The sequence below is a fragment of the Amblyomma americanum genome, chromosome 6, assembly GCF_052857255.1.
Source record: "Amblyomma americanum isolate KBUSLIRL-KWMA chromosome 6, ASM5285725v1, whole genome shotgun sequence".
Lineage (NCBI taxonomy): Eukaryota > Metazoa > Arthropoda > Arachnida > Ixodida > Ixodidae > Amblyomma > Amblyomma americanum.
Genome location: NC_135502.1, coordinates 110,411,820 through 110,422,185, shown reverse-complemented (window position 1 = coordinate 110,422,185; position 10,366 = coordinate 110,411,820).

Below are 10,366 nucleotides of genomic sequence, written 5' to 3'. Positions count from 1 at the left end.
AAAGGCGGACCTTGTGTGTGTTGTAATAAATTAAATACTATAAAATAAAATAAAGAGCACTGTCCGGGTCTGCGAAGTGACATGCAGAGAAGACTCCAGGCAGCTGAAGGGACCCTTAACGCTGTGGCGCCATGCCCTTGATGCGAGTCTTGAAGTTTTCCTTCCCTCGGACTGGACGGGTGCATGAAGAAGGCGCAACCGCAGGCTTCGCTTCTTCGTACTGCTTCGATCATTTTGCACGCATTCATAGGCCGGAGAACGGCATGCAGGGAAGGCCGAGTTTAGTGTTACTGCTTGGCCAGTAGCAGTAGTAGAAGCATTTATTTCGGAAGAGAAGGGTTGGGGCATATGGGGCGGGGGAGAGATAGATTTGGAGCTCACGTGGTCGGTCTCCCCTCTTCCAGGATCTCGTTGGCCGCCGCCTTGGCCCTCGTCAGTAGCATAAGCTGATGATCGGACTAGCGTCGCGATAAGCTGCCCGGGACTCAGTTTCCTCGTTGGTGGATGCGACGTAACGATTTGTTTGTTGTGATGCGCTTCAACTGCGGTGCGAAGCTCGAGCAGATTCGCGGCAAGCGTTGCATATACCAATTTTTTTTAACCCCCCAGTGTCGCTGAGGCGGCATTAGGGAACAAGGAGCGAAGTAACGAAGCTTTTTTTCGAATAGGACAACGGTTCACGAGTGGCCGGTGCCATGATTATTGCTCCTGTGGTTGTCATCGCAGTCGTTCTGGTATTTGCGAGCAACTTCGGGAGCCCAAACACTGATTGATGGACGCAGACTCTGGCTTTCACGGCGCTACTTATGGAATGACTTAGGTGCCAGATCCGAGGTTGCACCTGCGAGGGACACAGCTAACACCGTGTAGTGTTCGAGATTAATATCGACCGACCGTGTAAACTTGGACCGAAATGAATGCACGAGCGTTTTTACGTTTTGGCAATAGCAAAATGCAGCCGGGATGGCCGGAATAGAACCCGCGACCTTGTGTTCAATATCTCAGCGACATAACCACTGCATGGATTCATCATGGTGGGTTCCGGCCTATAGAGTACGTGAACAGGAAAGTTTTATCTATTTCTTTCTTTTAGCGAAACGATCGCCCTGAGCAGCGTGCAGTCTAGACTTCTGCTGCAGTGCGAAGATCTCTGTTCTTCGGCGGCTCGTGTTTACGAACATAGGGGGCGCTTGCGGACGCCGGAGTTGGCCGCGGATATCGTCTGCGCCGCTGTCTGCCGCGATGCGCAGTTGGCTTTCGTTTGCTTATCACGCCGTTTGAGCAGTACTTTTCATGCAGAGCCGTCTAGACTGTCTAGTTGCAACGACTATACGCTAGTGGGCAAATGTGTATACCGCACGCGGCAGCATGTCGGACTCCCACGAAATGCTTGCGCTATTCGGAGAAGCACGCAACTGATAGAGCGCGCCTGTTGTGGTGTGTCCGGCATTCACACACGCATTTATCATGACGTTCAAAAAAAAAAAGTCATCTTAGAAATAACGTTGTTTAATTTTCCCTGCTATTCTTAAAAGTACTCGACGATGGTTAACGAACGGGTTCACAGGTGCATTTGCGAGATGAGAAAATAGTTTAGGAATTACTTGCTTACATCTGTTTCTATGCGCCGCACCCGTTTCCTGTGTACACCCATCCGTGACACCTCCGGAACGCACATATTGTGGTGTTTTAAAAATACATGGGCTTTGCAATGGCGTTCAATTCTTGTACCAACTGTTTTTTGATGTACTCGGCTTTTATTAACCATGGGACGACCTCATTCTCTCACTGTCTAATAAATTACTTTCCAAAGCTTTTCTTTACGTGCATTCTATAAGGAGCGGTAACCTCAGCTGTTGCCCACCACCCCCCACCCCCGGCGGCGACAGGGGCGCCAGCGCATCTTGTTTGCCTCAAAAATTGGTGTTGGTCTATACTCAGTCGCACTTCATAATCATACAGCATAATGCTGACGCGAGTAAGTGCGGATTTATAAATTTTGTGACTGTTTAATGCATTAAAAAAACACTCAACTGCTAATTCTGACACATATCTGTCCTCTTCTTTTCGGACGTTGTTGTGCGGTGCTCAGATCTTTTTTTTTTTTTTCAGCCGCAGAAAACGCGAGGTCCTTGCGCCACATTCTTGAAATAAGAGCAAGCGCTTAGCAACCGTTCTTGCAAACAAACGAAGTTTCAGCGTGGACCCAATTGTGATGACAACTGCACCGCCGGCTCGTGTCGTTTCCGCAGCTTCTTCCTACGCTCTCGGAAGGAGCGGGTTTGTTTTGTTCCTTCACTTGCGTAAACACGCGAAACGGTCATGTTAGAATGGGATCACCTGACCACGTGGGACGGTCGTCCGACGGCTCTGATGGGCTCCAGATCACCTTTCCCTTCAAAGAGTATGCACTGGCTAACGCACAGACCAAAGTTGCAGCGTTTTGTGCAGCTTGAGTTGCTTCATTGCAAGTGCGGAATAACACGAGCAGTTCGCCCAGCAGTTTACCTCGTGAGTCAGCTCGCGGGGGGTCAGTGCTCGCAGTGAGAGCACAGGACAGTCGCGTATTTCGGGTGATCCACGTGTGTATACAGCGCAGTTTATTTATTTATTTATTTAAAATACCTACAGCGCCCCCACTGGGGCATTGTTGCAGGAGCGAAACATGATGAAAACAACCGATGTAAATACAGTGAATTAGTCAAATGACACAATGTGCTCAGAAAACCGATGGACTACGGGAAGAAGCGCGGGCTGTCTCCGAGGCTGGGGCAGCGTGACGTGACGTCAAGGCGATGTAGTGCTGTTGCTTAGTAGCGCAGGCCGGTTTATCAGCACGAACTGAGCCAAAGAGTTCATAGGTAGGTCTTCGGTAAGGCGGAGAATTCAAATTAAATTTGCAGGTATTTACATCGTAGTTGACTGGTGTATATACGCCATAAGTAGATTTGTATAGGGGAACAACGATGAAGTATACCCGCACGGCACAGAACATGTATTGCTCTTGTCTTCCCGCATTTCTTGTCCACTCAGCAAGGGTCATAGGCGCTGGTCCTCACCGGTGCGTTTCCCCGGAAAGTCGAAGGGACAGCAGCAGCTGCTGATAGAGTTATTTGCGAAGCAGTTCAGCGTCGACAGGTCTTGTCCCCCATGAGATGAATGACAAGGAAGGCGCAGTGCTGACTTGTAGCCACATGTCACGAACACGCGCCTCTCTCGAATTAAAACTGCCAGCTGCAAACTCTTCTGTGATGAACCCGATGTACGAACACAGGCCTAAATATTAAGGCCGCTTGACAGAACAGCGCATAACGACGATGAACTCAACCGACTAACCGGCAATTCCGCGATGACCATGCCATTCTGGATACACTGTCGCCTTGCACCTCATCGTCAGCCCTGATTTTCAGCCGTAGGGGTACTTTACATCTACCCCTTGCATCTACATTGCATCGTCGTCTTCGCTTTACCGTATAGCACGGCACGAAGAGGAATTCAGCTCGCTGCTAACCCAAAGGTTTTCACCAAGCGACTTTAGATGTGTACGGCACGGATGCCCATCACTATGCTGCGACTGCATTCTAGAGCTCCCGTCTCCTGCAGTTTTGTCACCACGCTGTTTCTCTTGAGCTGATAGCATCCGCAACAGGAGCAATCGTTGCAGTCATCATTCATAACCGTCAGCTCCAAGGTCTGCATGGACAGTCACGAGGCCCTCCGTCGCTTTGCCATTAGGGGACATATTTTATCTCCTCGTATCCTCTCTTGCGTTGCTGACTTGAAGACCGGCCAACAGAGTTACAAAAAAGGCAGCAAATATGCTGCGTGGTCGCGCTTCCTGTTTGATATTTTCTTGCCAACCGGTCAGCGATCGAGCCAACATATTATATTTTTATATGTGCCGCCGCGGTGGCTGAGTGGTTATGGCGCTCGGCTGCTGGCCCGAAAGACGCGGGTTCGATCCCGGCCGCGGTGGTCGAATTTCAGTGGAGGCGAAATTCTAGAGGCCCGTGTACTGTGCGATGTCAGTGTACGTCAAAGAACCCTAGGTGGTCGAAATTTCCGGAGCCCTTCACTATACGGCGTCCCTCATAGCCTGAGTCGCTTTGGGACGTTAAACCCATATAAACCAAAGCAAACCTATATATTTATATGTACCTATATAGTTCTCGTAGTGTCTGTCCAGGCTTTAATTTTTCTTCAGAATTGGTGTTATCATAATCTGAAATTCTCCAACATCGCCACATAGGCCGAAAAATTGTGACTCGATATTAAGTTTAGCTATCAGTCGTCCGTTGTGAAATTTAGAATGAACAATGAGAAGGCCATGTGGTGTGCGAGTTCACGTTCGGATGAGCGCGAACACAATTAAGACAGAACTGCGAGAGACGGTGGTTGTTTTGACCAAAGCGTTGGCACACCCGATACTGTCTTCATGCCATCGCTGAAATACGACCAGGACGAACGGAGAGGCTCCCGGCCTGCGCTGTGAGAATGGTCGCATTCCACTCGGAATGTTTGCGGTAGAAGCTCTTCAGGTATCCGCCCGGCCGTCTGTCAGCTGCTGCGCGCGCCGACAGGTACGGAGACGGATCTCGGCGCGAATGTCAGGAGGAGCCCATTCTTTCGCCCTGATCCATGTGTTTTTCGCATTCCTCGAGCGGGAGAGGTCTCGCCCGGAACGTGTGCTGCGGAGGAGGTACTTGACATCTCCTCTCGGCGCCCGCGTAAATTACAGGCGACACAGCACGTGCACGTGCTTCGAGCTCCTGCCTGTTTACGCCGAAGATCGACGAGCGTTGTTCGCGGTGGAGGACCTCGTGATCTGCATAGTCTCGTTCTCTTGATGTATTAATGTAATAGCATTACAACCTTCATCGGCCCAAAAATGCGTCGCCAGTCGCATAACTTCTAGGACCGAATGTGACGTCACCAGACCGAAAATGACATCTAAACGTTGTGATGTATCTTTATCGCGTCCGTGTCGCCGCGTATAGACACCTTCTAGGAAACATCTAACTGCCAGGTATATATGCCCCGAAGAGATGTCTGATTGTGTGAAAACAGACGTGCAGGGTCTGCAGGTACAACCATGAAATAATGACACGACTCTCCATGCTGAAAGGCACCAACAGCTTCAAATGTCGCATTGGCAACACATAATGTAATTAGGTGTCTGCGAGTTTTTCTCTTCGGCTGTATGTTGTCAGGGCGCCAGATTATTACTTTTTTTAATGGAAGACTAACTATAGCCCCACAACAACTCTTTTAATCGGTTTTGGGGAAAAGGAAATGGTAAAGTACCTGTCTCGCATATCGGCGGACACCTGAACCGCGCCGTAAGAGAAAGGATAAAGAAAGGAGTGAAAGCAGAAACGAAGAAATAGATGCCGTAGTGGAGGGCTCCGGAATAATTTCAACCATCTGGGGAACTTTAATGTGCACTGATATCGCACAGCAGACGGGTGCCTTTGCGTTTCGCCTCCGTCGAAACTCCGTCTAACACTGATCCACAAGCCTGGCGGGAATTACGGTTGGGTGCAGTCTTGGCTTCTGCGACGTATCAAGATCAGTTCAGAAGTTACGTCCCTGGGAACGTAACTGGATAGCCTTGATAGCCTGCTTTTGTTGTTCAAATCCGATTAGTTATGATAAGATTCTGCATGTGCCTATTCTTGATGCAATTTTTACTGTATCTATGAGCGTGCTCTTTTCTTCCCACACGTGATGTTCTGAATTTTGTACGATTGCGCCCTCTCTGCTTCTTAAGGCGGTGTATCTTTTCTGAAAATACAGTTGTAAGTTTGCGGTCGAGTGTGTGTGTGCGTGTTTCTCCCTCCCGTCCTGTGTTATTCTGCGCAAAGTTTTTAATTATGTCGCTACACCAACTGGCCCAACGTTCTACCCTATTAAACGTACATTTCTTTGCGAAAGGTGTTCTTGAAGCGTTAGATGTTTGTGTAGTCACTTTCCACCACGGTTTGGCGCGCTCGTAGAGGGCAGTAGTGTGGAAAAGCTCAATGTTCGAGGTGTCATTTTTAGCTGCCCATCCCCTTCTACGCTCCCTTCGATATACCACTAAACTTTCGAAATCAAGTGGGCCTTGCTACTTGTGACCGACACGAACCCCACAGCGAATGCTTTACCGCACAAATAGCCGGAAAATCTCTGTATAAAGTTTTCTTTTTTTTCGCCGAGCACCGGCCAACAGCTATTTGAGCTTTAGCATGTCGCACTGGGTCGAGCGCGTCGATGTAATCACGCATGCATGCATCGGTCCCACGTCGTCCCTGGGTGCCACGGAGGGTCGCCTTCACTCCAGGGCGGCGCATAATTCTCCAATCAATAGGGCCGCCAGCCTGGCCGGTGCATATCGTCCGAAATGAGCCAGCCGCCACAGCATCCGCACACCGGCCACGTATTGATCAGCACTGCAGTTCGCTCCGACAAGCGGGAAACGCTGCCTCGGCAAAATACGCGAAGAGAAAAAAAACTCGAGGTAATGTTGTTCGAATGAAACCTAAAAGGAAAGCAACGCACCTACCATGAGGTATCGAGGGGTCCCACCTCACGGGCTGTTTGACGCTGAATTTACTTGTGTTCATTTTACCGCGCGCTGCTGGAAGAAGAAAAAGGGCAGCCCTGTGCCCTCGGCTCTGTGCGCATTGAGCCTTTCGCGAGGCAGGTGGATTCAGAGTGTCGATATCTAATAGATCCAGTTCCTTTTATCGAGCTTCCTTTTCCCGCTGTCGCCGCGCTGATCGACAGCTGCTCGACATTCATATGCCCAGGGATATGAGACCTTTCCCCGTGATGTAGATTGTGAAATGCATTAGCGCGTTCTTCTTTGCTTAAATGCTTAACCGACCTCCTGGCTTCGAATTGAACGTGCTGGAGAGCTATTCTCTACTTTTCTAGCTCAACTTCTTTCATCAGTGAGTTAGAATGGGTCAGAAAGTCTACCTTTCCATCACAAACGCTACCGCACTTCCAGAACAGTTTAAACCGTCTCCTTATCAATGCGATCTGGTAACAACATTCTGAACAGCACAAGGAGATTTCAGCTCGTAGGAGAGCGAGCAAATGCCCATTATTAACTGTCGTACGTCAACCGGTCAGGCTAGAGGTGGACATTGATTAAGACAAGGTCGCTAATGACCTTCTTAATAACAGTTAGTGATGTATTAAATGTACCATTTGTGCCACTACTGAAGCGTGCGTTAGGAGTTCCAGCTCACAGTACTTAGAGGCTGAAATGTTTTTTGTTTTGTTTTTTAGAATTCAAGATTATTCAAGAATTAGAATCTATGAAGCTTCTAGGCAAAGCATGCAAAGTGTTTTTGCACTAGCATTTAAAATGGTAGTTTGATCGTCGACTAAAGCAGCGACGGTGTTCAGGCTTCTCTTCACTGCGTTGGAGAATGCGGGGAAGCTCGTAGTGACGTCATTATCGCGGAAATTTCAAATGTCCGCTGCCTTCGTCTGCATGCTGCTGTGCGTCGTCCGATGCAGCCAACCAATGCTTCGTGAGCTCCACCTTCGACGGCGTTGGTTTTCTTCCATGAAACAACCGTTTCTTCGCTGGAAACGTAGCACCGTCGTACGTGACGTCATTATAAGGGGCCTCTGCTCGTCGGTGTGGATTGCAGAGAAGCCTGAACGCTTACGCCGCTTTATTCGGCGATTACGCCACCGTTTCAAATGCTAGCTCAAAAAGATTTGACAGCCTTTGCCAGCATGTTTCACACATTCGGCCCTTTCAAATTTATCGAATTAAAAAACCTCTTCATCTGGCCCTTGACGACGTTCTTAACATGTCGACGCTACCTCTTGCAGGAAAACTGTAGTCCGACATCTTCCACTATTTCCTGACGATAACAGACGGCAGAGGCGGCATTCATCCTCTAGGTTGCTCAATACCCACTGATGTGAGTCGCAGAATGCCCTATGCTGAGAGGATACCCACGCACGTCGAGGCGATAATTGTAAATTTATCAGTTTTATCAGTTTATCAGCCGGGACGTTTAATTCGGTTTAATAAGGAAATCGGCCGCAGAGGACACTAGTCCACAGTTTCTAAGAATTCTCGGGCCGTGTACATCGAGTTCCCGCCCTAAAATGACGAGCTCAGGATCCTTTCTATAGGGCACCTTTAAGCTCGGACAATTTAGCCTTTACCCTCTGTTTAGATGTCACGTACTGTGCGTGAAAAGGAAGCTGAGCTGAATTGGAATCCTCGAGCAACCAAGGCAGGTTATCGCATGGCTGTGCGGCCTTCTGTGGGAAATGTATCCCCTGTACATAGAACGAACGTACTAAGAATTCCACAACAATGGGAGCGTACTTTATTCGTTTTTTGCTTACGGATGGAAAACAGCGGAAGACTACAGAACAACCGCTTAGAAAAACTTGCGACTTACAAAGGCCTGCTATGTCGACGGAAGTCATAGGATAGATACATAAGGAGTGGAGAACATCCTCTTCAGTTTCTGACCTCAGTGCGTCGGGGACCTTTATACCCCTGCCACACGGAAAATTTAATGTCATTCCCATGGAATGACATTAGCACCTAATGCCGTTAATCGGCTGCTACACGGGAACATTTAATGTCATTAGGTCGGAATGACATTCGCCATCGAATGAGTTTGGGGAACTCATTCGCATTCGATCTCGAACCGAATGTGTACTCTGGACACCAGATACGCAGCAGAAACAAGCGACGAAAAAAAAATAGCATGCGCACTGCCAAAGTTAGAAATTGTATTTATTTAGTTCTGCTAGAGAAATATTAATTTTGGTGCGAACCTCTTGACACTAGAAGCTGTCGTGGGTAGTTGTTAAACTCTCGGTCCCAGCAGCAGCAGCAGCGAACGGCAGCGGCCGACCTTGAATCAGGGTCTTTCCCGCGACCGTCGATCATTTTGGGTTGCGCGTTTCTTGCTGGTTGGCGTTCCATGTTCGTTTAGCTCGCACGTACTTAAAGATGTAACTGAGCACTTCACCTTTTGTATTTCATTTACACGCTCCGCGCGCAGCCGCGTCAGCCATTTTGTTTGTTTACGTTTATCGGATTTGTGTTGACTTTGTACTTGGCTTAGCTTTTTATGGCTAAAGTGCTGGAGAATTGCCGGAATTAATATTTTAGGCTTATATTATTGTACAGAAATGTTCTCACCCGGTTTTGAAACACTACAAAATAATTTCAATCATTTTTTATGCGCGCTGATGTCTTTCAATTGTACTTTTTTTTTCACTGATTGTCACTGCCATCACTTTCGAACGGCATTATTTTTTACCCTGTAGCACTGAACTAGACCGAATGGCATTCGATGCATCGAATGACATTCGGTTAGAATGACATTAAATTTTCCGTGTGGCAGGGGTATGACATTGTAGACATCTCGTCAACGTAATGATTTCGAGACCGATGTACGAGTTCTACGTGGCGACCGTGGCGTAAACGCCGTACGCCTGTACTCTTCCCCACACTATATCCACCCAGAAGGAGCACTGCTTATTCGGGGGAAAAAGTGAGCATATTTAACTGCCGCAAGTACGTGCAGCCATTTAAGTTTCTCAATCATCCATGGCTTGACAGGGAACAGCACAAGCTCCACGCATGCACGGCCGCGTGCACGCGAATGGAATCCGCGTTCGCGTCTATTTACTTTCTGCGCGTGGCCCTCGTAAACAGTCCGTGGGCAACCGTTTTTTTTTCTTTTTCAGTGTCTCTCCACCTGCGCCCTCCTCCTCCTCCTCGCTTCATGCGTGTGTGTGTAGGTGAGGCGTCGTCAAGTTCGCCTCCGTCCCTCGTCCGCGAAACCCATCGAGGAGTGATCTCGGCGAGGTACACCACACGGCTTCGCATCACATAAAAGGATGCATACGGTGCGCTCTCTCCGACGGCTCACAAACTGATTCGCAGGGTTGGCATCAGTGTCACATCGTGGCCTTCCGTCCACTACCTTGACTCCTCGGCCTGGTGGCGTCCACATCGATAAGGTGCGTTGTTAAGTGAGCGACTGCGAGTTGTTGGAAGGCATGCATTACCACGTTGCCCTCAGAGCAAGCTCTTTCGACATCTGGCTGTTATGACAGTTGTAGCCGAGGAATGATCGGAGTTATAGGAACCGGTGACTATCTGCTCATCTGACTATCTCTTCAGAGCGCTGTGGGGATTCCTCTTGTGTGTTGTCGGCTGTAGAGGTGACGCTTTCATCGTGCTAACGCTCAAAATAAATAAAGGGTGGAGAAAAATTTTGAAATATACGGGGCCTGGTGGCACCCATCATTCCCGTTTATTTAAAAGGTGGCGCTCTAACATCCTAGGAAAATTTTGCACAGAATAACACAGGACGGGAGGGGG